The 19499-nt window shown below is 40.6% G+C and overlaps 1 pseudogene; it reads left to right on the top strand.

Moving 5' to 3' along the window:
- The first annotated feature begins 314 nt into the window (after positions 1–314).
- Positions 315–19499, top strand: part of LOC110288271 (major urinary protein 2-like) — a 51865-nt pseudogene continuing 32680 nt past the window's right edge.

Consider the following 19499-nt stretch of genomic DNA (forward strand, 5'->3'; position numbering starts at 1 on the left):
ATGAAATTGCCAAGTTTGAAAAGGGTAGGAACAATCCTTGGCCCCTCATCAATAAGTGAGAAAACATTTCACAAAGCCTGTCAGAGGTAGATCAGCCATATACCGAAGTAAAAACAAAAAACAAACAAACAAACAAAAAAACCCAAAACCTACTGAACCCAGAGAGTATAGAAGGACAAGCAAAGGACCTGGGGAGTGGAGTGTAGGCACCATCACCAGAAAGATGTGGTGATCTGACAGACAGATAATTCTATTCCCTACCAAAATGAAGCCGCTGCTGCTGCTGTGTTTGGGACTGACCCTAGTCTGGGTCCATGCAGAAGAAGCTAGCTCTGAGGGACAGAACTTTATATAGAAAAGGTATGATCAGTGAATTGTAACTTCTGACTCAGAATGTGCTTTGGGGAATTTTTCAAGCTAAGTAGGTCCTTTGAGGAGATGGGTAAGGTGCCCTAATCTATTAGACAAATGAATGGCTCCAGAGCTTGAAGTAAGACCAGCTATTCAGATCTAACAATATTTAGGGACCTCTGTTCTCACTGAGAGTCAGGGGCAGTATGCTAAGTATTGTGACAACTGGCATGAGATTTATCCATGTATGCTCAGGCCCTAACCCATAGGCTGCAGTTCAAGTGGAAACATGTGCATGTGGTATCCATGCTCCTTCTCCCTTAAACATTGGCTTATCTATTACAGATTAATGGGGAATGGTATACTATTATCCTGGCCTCTGACAAAAGAGAAAAGTTGGAGGAATATGGCAGCATGATACTTTTTGTGGAGCACATCCATGTCTTGGAGAATTTCTTAGCTTTTAAATTCCAATCTGTATAAGTGAGATGTTTCTAACTGAGTAAGAGGAAATGAAAACCTGGTATGGTTTCACACCTACAAACACACGGGGTTGGGGAGAGAGATGTCTCTCAGTATGCACTTGTGTACACACATACTGAGTCTGTATCCAAAACAAGAATGCTCCATGTGACACTGAACCAAGGTCTCATAACCAGGGGTTTTTCAAAAGTCAGAGACAAGAGTTGGTGACAGGAATTTATTTGCTAGGAGTTTGATAAGGAAAGATCAGAGACACTTCTGAAACCACATTAATAAGATAGTATATCACAAGTTAAGATTATGTGATCATGAATAATTTTTATTACTTGTTGTTAGCCAAAGAAATTCACCCCTTTCTACTTCTCTTTCCCTGCAGTAAAGACGATAATAATAATTCTCCTCTGTGGATCTGGGAACCACATCAGGCTCCATTACAGAGTGCTAATTTGAGGCAGATGGTGGAAATCTGGCTGATAATCTACACCACTGGCTGAAACACGGCACTGGTGAAACTTGGAAGGAGTTGCAGTTGTAATAAGGATGAGAAGTGATTGTCGTTTTCTTTTATTAAAATAATAGGCAAATTTGTGATTGCTAAAGCATCAGATATAAAGGACATAATGTAAATAAAAGCCTTTTTCTAATTTTACAAAAACAGTCAAAAGATAAATAGAATCAGAAACTGGAGATATGTATACTGTATTGGGACAAGAAGCCATGCAGATCAAAATACCTCATGCAACAGCTCACTCTGTTTTAAAGTATAGATGAAGATTGCTCTGAAATATCTTTGGTTTCTGACAAAACCCAAAAGGCTGGTGAATATTCTGTGACATGTGAGCATATAAAATTATCTATCTATCTATCTATCTATCTATCTATCTATCTATCTATCTATCTATCTATCTACAAGATGATTAGTGAACTATAATACCTTTAGTGTGTCTTTGTGTGTGTGTGTGTGTGTGTGCTTTTGGAGTTTAAATGTAGGAACTTGTATCTACTAGTCAAATGGGTGCCATCCAGTAGCTAACACCTTGTGGCAGGCAAGTGGGATAAGTAGGGGGAGATGGAATCTATATGATACTGCCTGTTGGCTAGCAATGGTGCACATCGCTCAGAGTGTAGCACCAGATAATTTAATACAGCAAACAAATAAAGGAAGAAACATAAGCCGGGCGTGGTGGTGCACGCCTTTAATCCCAGCACTCGGGAGGCAGAGGCAGGTGGATTTCTGAGTTCGAGGCCACCCTGGTCTACAAAGTGTGTTCCAGGACAGCCAGGGCTACACAGAGAAACCCTGTCTCGAAAAACCAAAAAAAAAAAAAAAAAAAAGGAAGAAACATGTTGCTGGAAGCTGCTGAGGGAGGTAGGTAAGCCTAGGAGAGGATGAGAGAGTGGTGCTCCTGTGGCTGACTGTTCACTAGTGGTCTGGACCTCTCAGAGTCCCTTTTCTTAGAAGTTACTTCTTGAAGTTCAGAAAGCTAAAGACAGAAAGGCTCTGACACTTCACCCATTTTTTCCAGGATATGTATTTTAGGGATTTTATGTTCGGCAAAAAACAAGAAATGGGTTTCCATCATTTCCTGCAGAACAAAGAATTTCTGAGCCGTGTTCCTTTTCCTCCAAAGATGACGGATTCAATACATTACTATACTTAATACAGACTATGATAATCATATAAGGTTTCATCTCATTAACGAAAAGGATGGGGAAACCTTCCAGATGATGTCGCTCTATGGTAAAGCATTTTCACACAGACACTGTTCTTGGAGTGGGAAAAGAAGAAAGAACCTCTAGCTTTAATATGGTCTTCCCTGCATGGTCCTGCCTCATTCTCACCTCCTGAAGATTGATGCCCACCTCCATCATTCCTTGAGCATAGTGATGGAAGCACTCTGAAATCTCTCGATATGACAGAAGGATATTCTATGGATGCTAAATCCAGGATAGAGCTATTCCAATGTCTGAAAATCAAGTTGCCAAACATTTTCCCATCCTTATGAGAAAGTCCCTGTCCCCTCACTCTGGCTGTGGTCAATGCACAGTATACAACTGCTACACTCACTGATGCTCTACTCACAGACTTGACAATGCTATCATACCTCAAAAGACCACAACCCAGAGAAAGGTATTGAAAATTTTTGGTTATACCCAGGTGAACATGGCAGCTTCAGTCCACCCTAAATCCTCTCCATTTCAACACCAAACACTTTGTAGAACTGAGATGTGAAATGGAGAAAACATTCAAAGTCAAGGAAGAAATTTGAAACCTCAGACAGAGCAATCCCTTTGTAAAGGAAGAAGACAGGGAAGAGGTGAGGGTTGCTACAATAGAACTGTACAATTCTTTGTGATCTGAGAGTAGATTACAGCTAAGGGGGCATAGAGGGTTGGGAACAACTGTCACAGAGGCCCAAGTATGCCATATTAACATGCACCCTCTGAGGAGCAAGGACTGAAGCACAGTGATTTTGATTAAAAATCCCCAACCTTACATGGCATCCAACGAGAAGGCAACTACCTGTAGCTGCAGAAGTGACAGGACCAACCATTCTAAAGATCAAAGCAGCTGCTATCACCTAAGGACTGGCCTGACTGCTAGATCTAGGACTTTCCACTTGACAAAGCTGGCTTGATGCTCATAGTTGGCCTGAATGTCTTATCAGGAATAAATAACCTCACAAAATATCAACATTAGGCATCATCATCCTGAGATTGCAGACAAAAGATAATTTTGCCAACTAAAATGGTGTCTGTCCTCTGGCTAAAATCTTTTACAGCTAATTCTTTACCAGTTGCAGAGTTCACTTTATGTTTGTGTCCATTTATTATAAATAGGATATAATGGGCTATCTAATCACTGTAGTTTAATTACCCAATTGCACCTAACCTAGAGCTGCCTGAGACATCCCTGAACCCTACAGGAGTTCCTTGCTTCATTCCTTTTATAAAGATTGTCAGCTGTGCACAGATACCGACAGGAAAGAGCCATTCTTTCAGGAGTGCTTTTACTCCTGGGCCATGAGATATCCACTTTCTCTCCATTAACTCTCCTCAGAAAGACTGGCAAAGAGTGCACTGGGAACAGAAACAGTGGATCGGCTGGGACAGGATCCTTTCAGTCACCATATACAAACAGAGCTTGGGCTGCTCCACAACCCTCTGTACACAAGTTCATCAAGGAGTGAGCTGTTCTCCCAGGAGTACTGGCACAGGCTTACAGATGCACAGAAGGGACAAGGTCCAGCCAGGGATAGCATGTCCATTTAACACCAGATGTAACCAGATGGCAAAAGGCAAGGGGAAGAACCTTACAAACAGAAACAGAGGCTACTTGGCGTCATAAGAACACAGTTATCCCACCACAGCAAGTCCTGGATACACCCAACAACTCGAAAAGCAAGGTTAGGATGTAAAATCACATCTCATGATGCTGATAGAGGATTTTAAGAAGGATATTAATAACTCCCTTGAAGAAATATGGGAGATCAGATTAAAAAGGGAGAAGGATTTAAAGAGGAAACACAAAATCCCTTACAGAATTACAGGACAACCCAAAAAGGTGAAGGATTTGAACAAAACCATCCAGGATCTAAAAATTGAAGTAGAAACAATAAAGAAATCACAAAGGGAGAAAACTTGAGAGATAGAAATCCTAGGAAAGAGATCAGGGATCATAGATGCAAGCATCACCAAAAGAGTACAAGACATAGAAGAGAGAATCTCAGGTACAGAAGATACCATAGAAAACATTGACACAACAATCAAAGAAAAAGCAAAATGCATAAAAGATCACAACTCAAAACATCCAGGAAATCCAGGATACAATGAGAAGACCAAATCTAAGGATAATAGGTATAGAAAAGAGCAAAACGTCCCAACTTACAGGGCCAGTAAATATTTTAAACAAAATTATAAAAGAAAACTTCCCTGACCTAAAAAAAAAAAAAGATACCCATGAACACACAGGAAGCAGACAGAGCACCAAATATATTAGTCCAGAAAAGAATTTCTTCCTGTCACATAATATTCAAAACACCATATGCACAAACAAAGGAAGAATATTAAAAGCAGTAAGAGGAAAAGGCCAAGTACCACATGAATGCAGACCATTCAGAAATACATAAGACTTCTCACCAGAGACTATAAAAGCCAGAAGATCCTGGGAAGACATCATACAGACCCTACTACGCCCAGCAAAAATCTCAATTACCATAGATAGAGAGACCAAGATATTACATGATAAAAACAAATTTATACAATATCTTTGAACAAATCAGGCTCTTTAAAGGATAATAAAAGGAAAACTCCAACAAAAGAGGTGAAACTAAACCCTAGAAAAGTCAGGTATGCCCTAAAGAAATAGAAGCAGTCAATAATAGTCTCCCATCCAAAAAAAGCCCAGGACCTGATGGGTTTTGTGCAGAGTTCTATCTGACCTTGAAAGAAGATCTAATACCAATACTCCTTAAAATAGTCCAAAAATAGAAAAGGAAGGAACAATACCCAATTTGTTCCATGGAGCCATAATTATCTTCATATTTAAACCACACAAAGAATGAACAAAGAAAGAGAAATTCAGGCCAATGTTCCTTATGAATATCTATGAAAAAAAATACTCAATAAAATTCTCAAAAACCTAATCCAAGAACACATGAAAATCATCAACAATCAGGATCAACTAGGCTTCATCTCAGTAAAGCAGGGATGGTTCATTACATGGAAATCCATGAACATAATCAACTATATAAACAAACTCAAAGGAAAAAATACACATGATCATTTCATTAGATTTTTGAAAGCATTAGACAAAGTCCAACACCTGTTCATGATAAAAGTCTTGGAAAGATCAGGAATTCCAGGCCCATACCTAAACATAGTAAAAGCAATACACAACAAACCAGTAGCCTACATTAAGCTAAATCGAGAGAGTCTTGAAGCAATCTCACTAAAATCAGACACTAGACAAGGATTCTCCCCCCCGCCCCGTACCTATTCAATATAGTACTCAAAATCCTAGCCAGGGCAATTTGACAACAAAAGGAGGTCAAAGGGATGCATATTGGAAAGGAAGAAGTCAAAATATCACTATTTGCAGATGATATGAGAGTGTACTTAGTTGACCCCCAAAATTCCACCAGAGAACTCCTAGACATGAGAAACAACTTCAGCAAAGTGGCTGGATATAAAATACACTCAAACAAATCAGTGGCCTTTTTCTACTCAAAGGATAAAGAGGCTGAGAAAGAAAGTAGGGAAACAACACCTTTCACAATAGTCACAAAATATAAAATAACTTGGTGTGATTCTAACTAAGCTAGTGAAAGATCTTTATGACAAGAACTTCAAGTCTGTGAAGAAAGAAACCAAAGATCTCAGAAGATGGAAAAATCTCCCATGCTCATAAATGGCAGGATTAATATGGTGAAAAATGACCATCTTGCCAAAAGCAATCTACAGATTCAATGCAATCCTCATCAAAATTCCAACTCAATTCTTCATAGAGTTAGAAAGAACAACTTGCAAATTCATCTGTAATAACAAAAACCTTGGATAGCAAAAACTATTCTCAACAATAAGAGAACTTCTGTGGGAATCAACATCTATGACCTCAAGCATTACTACACAGCAATTGTGATTAAAAACTGCATGGTATTGGTACAGTGATAGGCAGGTAGATCAATGGAATAGAATTGAAGACCCAGAAATGAACCCACACACCCATGGTCACTTGATCTTTGACAAAGGAGCTGTGATGGTTTGTATATCCTTGGACCAGGCACCATCTGGAGGTGTGGCCTTCTTGGAATAGGTGTGACCTGGTTGGAACCGGTGTGTCACTGTGGGTGTGGGTATAAGATCCTCACCCTAGTTGCCTGGAAGTCAGTCTTCCACTAGCAGCCTTTGGATGAAGACATAGAACTCTCAGCTCCTCCTGTGCCATGCCTGCCTGGATACTGCCATGCTCCCACCTTGATGATAATGGACTGAACCTCTGAACCTGTAAGCCAGCCCCAATTAAATGTTGTTTTTTATAAGACTTGCCTTGGTCATGGTGTCTCTTCACAGCAATAAAACCCTAACTAAGACAGAAGTTGGTACCAGGAGTGGGGTATTGCTGTGATAGGCCTGACCATGCTTTTATTTGAAAGAATGTGGATTTTTGGACTTTGGATTTGGAACTCAGTGGAATTCTTTAAATGGGGCTTAATGGGTCATCCTAGTAGGAATATGGAAGACTTTGTTGCTGGAAGTAATTTGAACTGTGTTGACCTGGCCCAAGAGATTTCTTTTCTTTTCTTTTTTAAAATATTTTTTATTAGGTATTTTCCTCAATTACATTTCCAATGCTATCCCCAAAGTTCCCCATAACCTCCCCCCCCACCTCTACCCACCCACTTTCACTTTTTGGCCCTGGCGTTCCCCTGTACTGGGGCATATAAAGTTTGCATGTCCAATGGGCCTCTCTTTCCAGTGATGGCCGATTAGGCCATCTTTTGATACATATGCAGCTAGAGTCAAGAGCTCCGGGGTACTGGTTAGTTCATAATGTTGTTGCACTTATAGGGTTGCAGATCCCTTTAGCTCCTTGGATACTTTCTCTAGATCCTCCATTGGGGGCCCTGTGATACATCCAATAGCTGACTGTGAGCATCCACTTATGTGTTTGCTAGGCCCCGGCATAGTCTCACAAGAGACAGTATGTGGCATCAAGACTGTTTTGTGGTATTTTGGTGAAGAATGTGGCTACTTTTTACCCTTGTCTGAAAAGTCTGCCTGAGGCTAAGGTGAAGAGACTTGGATTAATTGCATTAATTGCATTGACAAAGGAAGTTTCAGAAAAGCCCAGCAGAGACTTTGTTCTCTGGTTAAGTCTCACAAAGAGAAGTTTGAACAAGCATAGCAAGCTTAGAAAGGCAAAATATAAAATATGTGGTTCGAGTATTAAAGGAGTACCAGGAAGTGAAATGGAGCAAAATCTTGTGTTCTAGGAGATAACAGATTAAGGGAGTGGGACCTTGGGGCAAGATTCTACCCAGCTTAATTAGATCCAGGCATGGTGGTACACACCTTTAATCCCATGAGACAAGCATGCTGATCTCTGCATTCAAGGTCAATCTACAGAGTAAGAACCAGGATAGCCAAGCTTAGGCAGTGAAGGACTTAGAAAACATAAAGCTAGTGATAATGTAATAGTATAAGGGGATCATATTCTAGTTCCTGTATGCAGCAGAACTCGGCAGCTTCAGCCATGTGGCTCTGGCTCTAGAGTTAAGAATGGAAGAAACTACTGGGAAAATTGATGCTGGTTAGCTGGAGCTAAGGAATTAGCAGTGATTAAGAAGAGACCAGCATCACTGAGGTGAAATCTTCTAGAAAGTGTTTTCTGGGAGCACAAAGAAGCTGTGCTCCAGAGATACCCAAGGTTGTACCTCATGCTGCAGCTGGACTTGGTAATGTGTAAGAGTCACTCAGGTGGTACTGCTTGTGAAGGAATGAAAGGATCATGGAGACAAGCTGAGGCTTAGCACTGTGAGAGGCCAGGGAAGGCCATTGGAGAAGGTGAAGCCTCAGCTGTAGTTGATGGCCCAGGACTGAAGTTGTCATGCAAAGGATTTGAGGCTTGGCACCCTGAAGACAGCCTATTGGTGAAGCCTAGTTGGAGTGGAATACCCCAGTGTTTTGGAGATGTCAGTACCATGGGATGATCACCATGAACAGCAGCTGTAGTTCAACCTGAGCTTAGAGTGCTACAGAGGGCAGAGCTGGAAAAGTGATGCCAGCCCTTAGGAGGTGTCCAAAAGATCAAGCGGAATCTCAGACACTGAAACAAGAAGCTGTAACATTGAAATTGCCTTGGAGACTCAAAGATGTTAAAGATGCCAGGGCCATGGGATACATGCTGAGGAAAGCTACTAACAGGGAGTGGAACCAGCCCAGGAGAAAGCAGTTTGTTGCAGTCAACAAAGATGAAAAAGGAGTGGGGATCTGAAAACCGCTTTGACATCAGTCATGGAGATGGAGAGTTTGGAGTTTGCCCAGCTGGTTTCCTGCCTTGCTTTGGGGATTACAGTTAATTAAGTTGAATGAATCTCAGAAGAGACCTTGAACTTTGGACTTTTAACATTGTTGCAACTGCTATAGACAATGAGGACTTTGTAAGTTGGGCTAAATGCATTTTGCATTATGCTATGTTTAAATATGGCCCCCATAGACTCATGCTTTTGAACAAGTCTATGGGGACCAGAGAGTGGAATGTGATGGTTTGTATATCCTTGGACCAGGGAGTGGCACCATCTGAAGGTGTGGCCTTCTTGGAATAGGTGTGACCTGGTTGGAACGGGTGTGTCACTGTGGGTGTGGGTATAAGATCCTTACCCTAGTTGCCTGGAAGTCAGTCTTCCACTAGCAGCCTTTGGATGAAGACATAGAACTCTCAGCTCCTCCTGTGCCATGCCTGCCTGGATACTGCCATGATGATAATGGACCTGTAAGCCAGCCCCAATTAAATGTTGTTTTTTATAAGACTTGCCTTGGTCATGGTGTCTGTTCACAGCAATAAAACCCTAACTAAGACAGGAGCTAAACCATCTAGTGGAAAAGACAGCATTTTCAATCAATGGTGCTGGTTCAACTGGCAGTTAGCATGTAGAAAAGTACAAACCAATCCATTCTTATCTACTTCTACAAAGCTCAAGTCCAAGAGAATCAAGGACTTCCACATGAAAATACATACACTGAAACTAATAGAAAAGAAGTGGGGAAGAGCCTCAAACACATGGGCGCGTAGGAAAATTTCCTGAACAGAGTACCCATATCTTATGCTTCAAGACCAAAAATTGACAAATGGGACCTCATAAAATTGCAAAGCTTTTGTAAGGCAAATGACACTGTCAATAGGACAAAACAGCAACCAATAGATTGGGAAAAGATCTTTACCAACTCTATGTCTGATAGAGGGCCAATATTCAAAATATACACAGAACTCAAGAAGCTAGATGCCAGAGAACCAAATAACCTTATTAAAAATGGGGTACAGAGCTAAACCAAGAATTGTCAAGTGAGGAATAATGAATGGCTGAGAAGCACCTAAAAAAAAATGTTCAACATCCTTAGTCATCAGGGAAATGCAAATCAAAACAACCCTGAGATTCTCACACCACTCAGAATAGCAAAGATCAAAATTTCAGGTGCTGGCAGATGCTGGTGAGAATGTAGAAAACAAGCAACACTCCTCCATTTCTGGTTTGATTGCAAGCTGGTACAACTACTCTGGAACTCACTCTGGAAGTTTCTCAGAAAACTGGACATAGTATTACCTGAGGACTCAGCTATATCACTACTGGGCATATACCCAAAAGATTCTCCAACATATAACTAGGACACATGTTCCACTATGTTCATAACAGCTTTATTTATAAAAGCCAGAAGCTGGAAAGAACCCAGATGTCTTTCCACGGAGGAATGGATATAGAGAATGTAGTACATTTACACAGTGGAGTACTACTCAGCAATTAAAAACAATGAATTTATGGAATTCATAGGAAAATGGTTGGAACTAGAAAATACCATCCTAAGTGAGGTAATTCAATCACAAAAGAACACATATAGTATGCATTCACTACTAAGTGGATATTAGCCCAGAAGCTCAAAATACCCAAGATACTATTCACAGACCATATGAAGCTCAAGAAGTAAGAACAAAGTGTGTATACTTTGGTCCTTCTTAGAAGGGGGAACAACATACCCATATGAGGAGTTACAGAGACAAAATGTAGAACAGAGATCGATGGAAAGGCCATTCAGAGACTGCCCATATTGGGATCCATCCCAAATAGTCACCCAAACCAGACACTACTGTGGATGCCAACAAGTGCTTGCTGACAGAGGCTCTAACAGTGCCTAACAATACAGAAGTAGGTGCTCTCACTCAACCACTGGACTGAGCACAGGATCCCCAATGTAGGAGTTAGAGAAAAGACTGAAGGAACTGAAGGGATTTGCAACCTCACAGGAGGAAAAACAATAGGAACCAACCTGTACCCCCAAAGCTCACAGGGACTAAACCATCAACCAAAGAGTACACTTTGTGGGATCCATGGCTCAAGTCCCATATGTAGCAGATGATGGTTTTGTCAGTCACCAGTAGGAGGAGAAGCCTTTGGTCCTGTGAAGGCTCTGTGCTCAAGTGTAGTGGAATGCCAGGGAGAGGAAACAGGAGTGTGTGGATTGGTGAGTAGTGGAGAGGGGGAAGGGGTGTATAGGGGATTTACAGAAGGGGAAACCAGGATATGGGATAAAGAAAATATCTAATAAAAATTCCTATGAAATAAAGTACAAAAAATATTGTTTTGTGTTTGAGTGTGTGCATGCATGTTTGTGGAGGTTCTTGAGCACCTGTGCATGTGGATATGCAGAAACCAGGTGTTTATGTCAACTTGTCTTCTTATCTCATTCTCTACCTAGTTTTCTGAGACAGAGTCTTTTTCTTCACCAAGAGTCTATGAATGTGGCTAGACCTACTGGCAAGCAAACCCCAGGATCTCCCTGCCTCTGCTTCCCCAGTGCTGGGATTACAGGACTTGCATTGTAGGCTTCCTTTGTGGATGCTGGGGATCCAAAGAGAGGTCCTCAGGCTTTCACAGAAAATACCTTAGTAACCCAGCTACCTCCCTAGCTCAGGTTCTTTCTGAGATGCCCCAGGCTGCCCTCATAGATTCTTCCCAAAATCAGTAGTACTAGTAACCCAACCTTATTTTATTTATAAATGTGCCCCTAGTTGCCTTTCATGGGGTAATACTAAAATTTGAAGACAAACAGAGGATACTCCATGACCTGGGAGCATCAACCTAAGCCACAAATGCAATGCTTTGTTTGGGGCTGTGTATTTGGTAGGGGATAGAACAAAGGAAGTGTTTACATTTTAATCTGAGGTGTGAGAGAGGATAAGAGGATTTTATTTCTCTAAGTCTCTTGGGAGCATAGTTTTAGGGAGGAAGGAAAGGTCACAGCTTCAAAATTTAAAGTATTCAGCTAGACTGACTGCTGTATCAAAAAGGGCCCAGGACTGGGACAACAACTAAACTGGTCAAGCACTTGCTGTGCAGTGTGAAGTCCTGAGTTTGATCCCCAGAATCCACATAAAAAAGTTGAGCTTGGTGAAGCACAGTAGATCATAGTCTAAATCCTATATAAATCCTAATCTTGCTTTTCTGGTGTGTTGGGGTATCAAGGATTTGGTTTGGTGGGAGAATTGGGTTCGGATGATGCCAAATAGCTTTGGTTTCTGTTTTAAGGTTCTTGAACTTGCCTTTAGCCATCTGGTTATCTCTGGTATTAGGTGGTCTTGCTGTCTTTGACTGTTTCGTGTCCCTCCTGCAAGTCTCTGTGTTAGTACTCCTGGAAGACCAGTTGTCTGGGGAAGTAATTTGGGTATGGAGAACTGTGGCAGAGGGTCAACTTGGGGATACAGACAGAAACCAGAAGGTTCCTGTCCTCCACTGTTTCTTGGTTCCTCTGTCCTGATGGTTCTGGGTGGGTCCTTCTTGTCCCAGGAATTTTAGCAAAACTGGTGGTCTTACCTGTGTTCACATGTGTGTCAGCACTCCTGGGAACCATCCCTCTCCCAGCAGGATTTGGTATGGAGAGCAGTGGCACAGGGTGAGCCCTAGAGCCTTCTTTTGTTGTGGACAGGAGACTTTTAATCACTGCTTCTATTTTCTTAGGGCTTATAGGGCTATTTAAATACTTTACCTGATCTTGATTTAATTTTGATAAGTTGTATGTATCTAGAAATTCATCCATTTCAGTTAGATTTTTCAATTTTATAGAGTACAGGCTTTATAGGTTGGGCTGAATGATTCTTTAAATATCTACAGTATATGTTGTTATGTCTTCCTTTTCATTTCTGATTTTGTTTATATGGATACTGGCTCTTTCAGGTGTACTTTCACATTGCTAGTATGAGAATTCATTTCTTTGTTTCTTCCTTGACTCAAGGATCATTGAGTAGATAATTGTTCAGTTTCCATGACATTGTGGGCTTTCATTTGTTTCTGTTTTTGAAGTATAGATTTAATGCATGATGGTCTTATAGGATACTAGGAATTATTTCAATGTTCCTGTATCTGTTGAGATACAAGACCAACTGCTTTGTGACCAACTGTGTGGTCAATTTTGGAAAAGATTCCATGAGATGCTAAGAAGAAGAAGGTACATTCTTTTGTGTTTGGTAAGATATTCTCTAGATATGTGTTAGGTCCAATTGATTCATAACTTCTGTTAGTTTCATTATTTCTCTGTTTACATTCTATGTCAATAACCTGTCCATTGGTGAGAGTGGGCTGATGAAGACCTCTACCTGCTTGATTGTATTTTCCTGTGTTTCTTTAAGGGATTTATTCATTTCTTCTTCTTTAAAGGCCTCTATCATCTTTATAAGATTGATTTAACGTCATTTTCTTGTGCTTTAGCTGTCTTAGGATATCCAGGGTTGCTGTAGTAGGATAGCTATGCTCTGAAGATGGCATATTTCAGTGGCCCTTGTTGGTTATGTTCTTAATGCTGGCCTTTAGTCATCTGGATGTCCCTAGATTTTATAGGTCTAACAGCTATCAGGCAATTGGGCCTAACCTGGATATTCCTGGTGCAGTAGGCCCCTGGTGGAAAATGGAACACATTTGGCAGTCTCAGAGCAGCTGGTTGTGCCCCAGGTGACATAGAGGGCAGGAGATGGGGGCAGGAGGTAGGGTCTAACCTGTATATTCCAGGTACAGCAGGTCTGGTGGAGGCCAGTGGAGCAGTGGATGAACAATGGACCTGGGGTGAGAGATGGGCAGCACACAGCTCAAGGCAACTGGGTATGCACCAGGGGCTCCACCTTGTATTTTGTTAAGCATATGTTTCCTGAAGATCCCAGAAGGCAGTTGCCCATGATTAAACCAATGAGGAAGATCTCAGAAGAAGCAAGCCCCATTGACCACCTTGCTCATAGAATTCTATGTAGCTACAAGAAATGAGAAATTTCAATTCTTGCTGTTGAAGTTGCCCATACTGCATGACTTCATGAGCGCATCCTTGGCAAACTGACACAACCCCCTTTCTAGCCTTGACTCACTTTGTAACTACTGTGCTTGCTGTGCTCCTGCAAGGTTTCCTTTGACTCTCTGAACTACTTGTGCTCCTATTTGTAATGGCCTTTGCTTACATGTACACTCTCCCTGCCCTAAACGGCCCTCTGCTCATTTCCTGTTGTTCTGGTTAATTCTTTCATATTTTAATAGATTATTTGATGTGTGTGAGTGTTTTGCTTGCATGTATGTCTATGCATCACATGCATGCACTGCACACCCAGGGTGTCAGATCCCCTGGAATTACAGTTATGGACTCTTGTGAGCTATGATGTCAGTGGTGGGAATTTAACCCAGGTCCTCTGAAAGAAAAGCCAAGTGCTCTTAACCAGGAGTCATCTCTCCAGCCTCTCCTTCTCCTGTGTCACCTGTTTTCCATTGTTTGACTAGTAGTGAATGAGTGCTAACTCTGTGCCTGCCAAACTACTGAACTTTCTGAGCAATTGTAGTGTGTACACATTGTTCTCAGCCTCAGATTACAGATTTCCCTGAGTTAAATAACTTTGTATTGCAATATTCCTATGCCAGATACCTATTGGGGAGAGGACTCAAGACTTCTTAGGAAAAGACTATCTTTGTTCAATAGCAGATCAGAATGCCACACATCAAGAGTCAATATTGGAGTCCACCACCAACCTTGAAGAAAAGACTGCTTGGTTTGAGGAGTGTGAACTGCTAGCAGTCCCTATTGTTAACTGCTTTGGCAGACACTCTAGTCTTTGAGCTGAGATGCTGGCCTCTTTGGGGTGCATCCTCCTCCATGAATGAACAAAACTATGGCATGGCATTTCTACCTAACACAGCATAACTTCCCTTTCTTGATTCTTCTGCCTCCTAGTGCCCTTCATGCTTCATGAGTTTCTGGCTAATAATCTCTTTGTCCCTACTTCAGTCTCAACCTCTGGCTACCAGGGGACCATGCTAGGTTTGGGGAGCTAAGCAGGTGGATTCTAGTAACTCCAAGAATCCACTGATATAGCCACAAGTGGACTCAGATTACTAGGTTCCTGAAAGGAAAGCTTTGGATGGATGGGAAGGATGGCAAGAGAAATAATGAGCCAAGACAAAGTTCTCTGATCAAGGCTCAGTCTTTAATGTACTTCACTGAATACTTATGGAAAAACACAAGGAACCAGTCCTTTGTTTCTGCTGAGTTCTGTTGTTTGTTTCAGCTGAATTGTGTTGTAGAGTAGGCTCTTCAGCAGCTCAGTGGGCAGGCAGTTCTCAGTTCTCTGGCAGGTGCCTCACTCCAGTGTCAGAGAATTGTTCAGCCAGCTTAAGTCTGGGGGTAAGGAGGCCACAGTTCCTCCCTTTTTATTTATTAAATATTAGCTGGACTAGGGAATAAAGTTTACTTATGCTCCATGGCCCTGTCTGGGAATTATGGTGGCTGGTGGCTGTGCCTGCTTTGGGTCTGAATTTCTAGACTCCTTCTGATCCATCCTGGAGAACACGTGCAGTTTGTTTCTGTTTATTTGCACAAGCATGACCTTTTAGTGTTTATAATAAACAACCATGGCCTTTTGGCATATGCCTCTGTCTTAGGTTGATAAGAGTCACAGAATCATCAGTGGCTCATCTTTGTCTACTGGACCTCATAGCACACCTTTTTCCCATTCAGACCAAAGCCACAATATGTGCTCAATGCATCTCTTCATAGCAATGAATAACTACCATATGTGAGCTTTGCTGAAGGTGAGAATGTATGGAAATAACCAACCTGCTTAAAATACAAAGTCAAAAGTTAAAAGGAAACAGGATAAAAGTTGTCTGTGGGGATGTCCCAGCACTCACTTCAGTAGCAAATTTGCAAAGATTAGACCCAGGGTCTGGCCTACTAGTGAGGGGGAGGTGGCTTTGAGAATCAACAGAAAAAACTGTTACTTCTTAGGTAAATAGTGGTAAGATTCAGGTAAGCTGGCTGATAAAGATTTTTTAGCTATCTTCGTAATTTGAATATTCAACATTGGATTTATTTCTAGATCAGTCAGTCCATCATTGTGCCAGAATAAATGGTCACGTTCAAGGAAAAAGAAAAGTCATTATAAATCCTCATTTTGAATAATTTTTCTAAGTCAGTTTCCGCAATCTCTATGTTCTCTGTCCCACAAGTTCTAAAAGCTTGAAGCAAGGCAGCTTCTATAATCTGGGAAATAGGCAAGCATAGGTGGGTCAAGAACCCCAATACAGCTTTCCTGTCACCATTGTTAGGGTCCTCAGCAAGCTCACAGGTCAGCATTATTCTTTTGTGTCAGCATGTCACACCAATCACTCTGGCAGCAAGCATGATCCTGAAGCATTCTGCATAAAAGAACAAGAACAAAAACAAAAGCAAAACAAAACACAAACATGCCCTCTTGCCCATATCAAATACCCGATTAGGATCATGCCATATACCAAAAATTAGATCTTTCCATCTCACCTAGGCATGAGTATGCCTAGCTGTAGGATGCTATAGATACTCAGCAAAGAGTTCATTAGCATCCAAATTTTAAAAATTTAAAAATAAAATGCATGATTGAAATAACATGCATGGGGATATAATTCCCCCTTTTTATTGTTTTTAAAGAAATTATTTTAAAGTTCAACAATACATTGTCCTTGAGAATTATGTAAAATCCCAATAACAAGGGTAAGGATCTTTACCAATCTTAAATCAGATAGGGGACTAATATCCAATATATATAAAGAACTCAAGAAGGTGGACTCCAGAATATCAAATAACCCCATTAAAAATGGGGTACAGAGCCAAACAAAGAATTCTCACCTGAGGAATACCAAATGGCTGAGAAGCACCTGAAAAAATGTTCAGCATCCTTAATCATCAGGGAAATGCAAATGAAAACAAATCTGAGATTCCATCTCATACCAGTCAGAATGGCTAAGATCAAAAATTCAGGTGACAGCAGATGCTGGCGAGGATGTGGAGAAAGAGGAACACTCCTCCATTTTTGGTGGGATTGAAAGCTTGTACAACCACTCTGGAAATCAGTCTGGTGGTTCCTCAGAAAATTGGACATAGTACTACTGGAGGATCCTGCAATACCTCTTCTGGGCATATATCCAGAAGATGTTCCAACTGGTAAGATGGACACATGCTCTACTATGTTCATAGCAGCCTTATTTATAATAGCCAGAAGCTGGAAAGAACCCAGATGTCTCTCAACAGAGGAATGGATACAGAAAATATGGTACATTTATTCAATGGAGTACGACTCAGCTATTATAAACAGTGAATTTATGAAATTCCTAGGCAAATGGATGGACCTAGAGGGCATCATCCTGAGTGAGGTAACCCAATCACAAAAGAACTCACATGATATGTACTCACTGATAAGTGGATATTAGTAAAGAAACTTAGAATACCCAAGATACAAGATACAATTTGCAAAACACATGAAACTCAAGAAGAACAAAGACCAAAGTGGACACTTTGTCCCTTCTTAGAATTGGGAACAAAACACCCATGGAAGGAGTCATAGAGACAAAGTTTGGAGCTGAGACGAAAGGATGGACCATCTAGAGACTGCCATATCCAGGGATCCATCCCATAATCAGCCTCCAAACGTTGACACCATTGCATAGACTTTCAGCAAGATTTTGCTGAAAGGACCCTGTTATAGCTGTCTCTTGTGAGGCTATGCCAGGGCCTGGCAAACATAGAAATGGATGCTCACAGTCAGCTATTGGATGGAACACAAGGCCCCTAATGGAGGAGCTAGCTAGCTCCTAGTACCCAAGGAGCTAAAGGGGTCTGCAACCCTATAGGTGGAAAAACAATATGAACTAACCAGTACTATCAGAGCTCATGTCTCTAGCTGCATATGTATCAGAAGATGGCCTAGTCATCCATCATTGGGAAGAGAGGCCCCTTGGTCTTGTAAACTTTATAAGCCCCAGTACAGGAGAAGGCCAGGGCCAAGAAGTGGGAGTGGGTGGCTAGGGGAGTGGGGGGCTTAGGGTATGTGGGCCTTTTGGGATAGCATTTGAAATGTAAATGAAGAAAGTCCCTAATTAAAATTAAGTAAATAAAAAAGAAATTGAGGTCTCTGAGAACAAGTCTTTACAATTTGACATGCACATTCTCTTAAAATACCAAAATATTATCTCAAGCCATTACTATTTTGAGGATGTAAAAAATGAGATTATATGGCCAATTGTTTTTTTTAAGGTCTATAATCTTCCTGGGATATAAATATGCTGTGTCACTGTTTAAGGGGTCTTGTCCAGGCAGTTCAGGATGAGTTCTTAAAGGTCCATGGACAAGCATTTAAAGGAGCAGTATTTTCCCTTAACTTGAGTTATATGTGTATAAACAGTTGCAAAATTAGAGAATTAGCATTATCTAAAAAAGAAACTATTTCGAGAAACTGTAGGCACACACACACACACACAAACACACAATATATATTTACTGTAAGTATACAAATTAAAGCTTGTTTTTTTTATAACATTTCAAAACACTGGCTACAGCACACAATTCAATTATATGTGCTGAAGCAGGAGAAAATGCAAAAGAATAAACATGTGATCCAATCACATATACTTCTCTCCCATAGAAGGGCTGTTTATAAATACAGTAGATGTATTCTTTATGAGATGCATACATCAATTTACAGGAAATACAACCATGCATAGAAGCAAATTTTAACTAATCCTTGGATAATGATTATCAATTTACCTAAACGTTTACTAATCAATGGTCTAAATATCAACATTCTGCAAAAACAAATTTAATTGCTGTTTGAAACAAGGAATAGATGTCTCATCAGGTTTTTAAGACATTTTTTTCTAAACTCCCTTCATGATTCTATCCTAAATTTTTTTTTTTATTAACAGCATGACAGCTTCATAACAGGATGTTAAAACTTTACTTGGAGATGATGAAAGATGATTTCATATTAATACTTCCTTTACCAAAGGATTGCTGTGGGCTCATTGAGTAATAGTAACTAAAATAAGCAGCTAACATTTGACTACCAATGATTACAATTGATAAAATTTATTACAGAAGCTTCCTCTACTTTATGTAAAGCTTTTTGTTTCCCACCAGTTAATTTTTATCTCCCTTGATAACATCCAACAAAGGCTTAAGTCCTCTTGTGGAGAGCATAAGGTGAGGTCTTAACCAATTAACATATCCTGGGAGCTTTTCAAAATAGTTTGAAGTAAGCAAATCATCTTTTCTTTCTTTCTTTCTTCTTTCTTTCTTTCTTTCTTTCTTTCTTTCTTTCTTTCTTTCTTTCTTTCTTTCTTTCTTTCTTTCTTTCTTTCTTTCTTTCCTTCTTTTCCACAGAGAACTGCATTAGTGGTCTCATAAGACAATTGTGAGGGAAAAAAATTGCTTGAGAATCTCCAGAAATTCTGCTTGCTGTTTTTAGTAACATATCCGCAAAATACTGAAAATGTTAATCAGGAGCCTGTTTGATACCGAATAAATTCTCACCGAGATCTCCTTTCCAATCTTGGGGGGTTAAATTTTGCTTCTACCACTGTATCCAATAAAACTTGTGTAAAAGGGGCAGCAGGCCC

Source organism: Mus caroli, unplaced genomic scaffold, assembly GCF_978045245.1.
Source record: "Mus caroli unplaced genomic scaffold, Mus_caroli_1 scaffold_6, whole genome shotgun sequence".
Classification (NCBI taxonomy): Eukaryota; Metazoa; Chordata; class Mammalia; order Rodentia; family Muridae; genus Mus; species Mus caroli.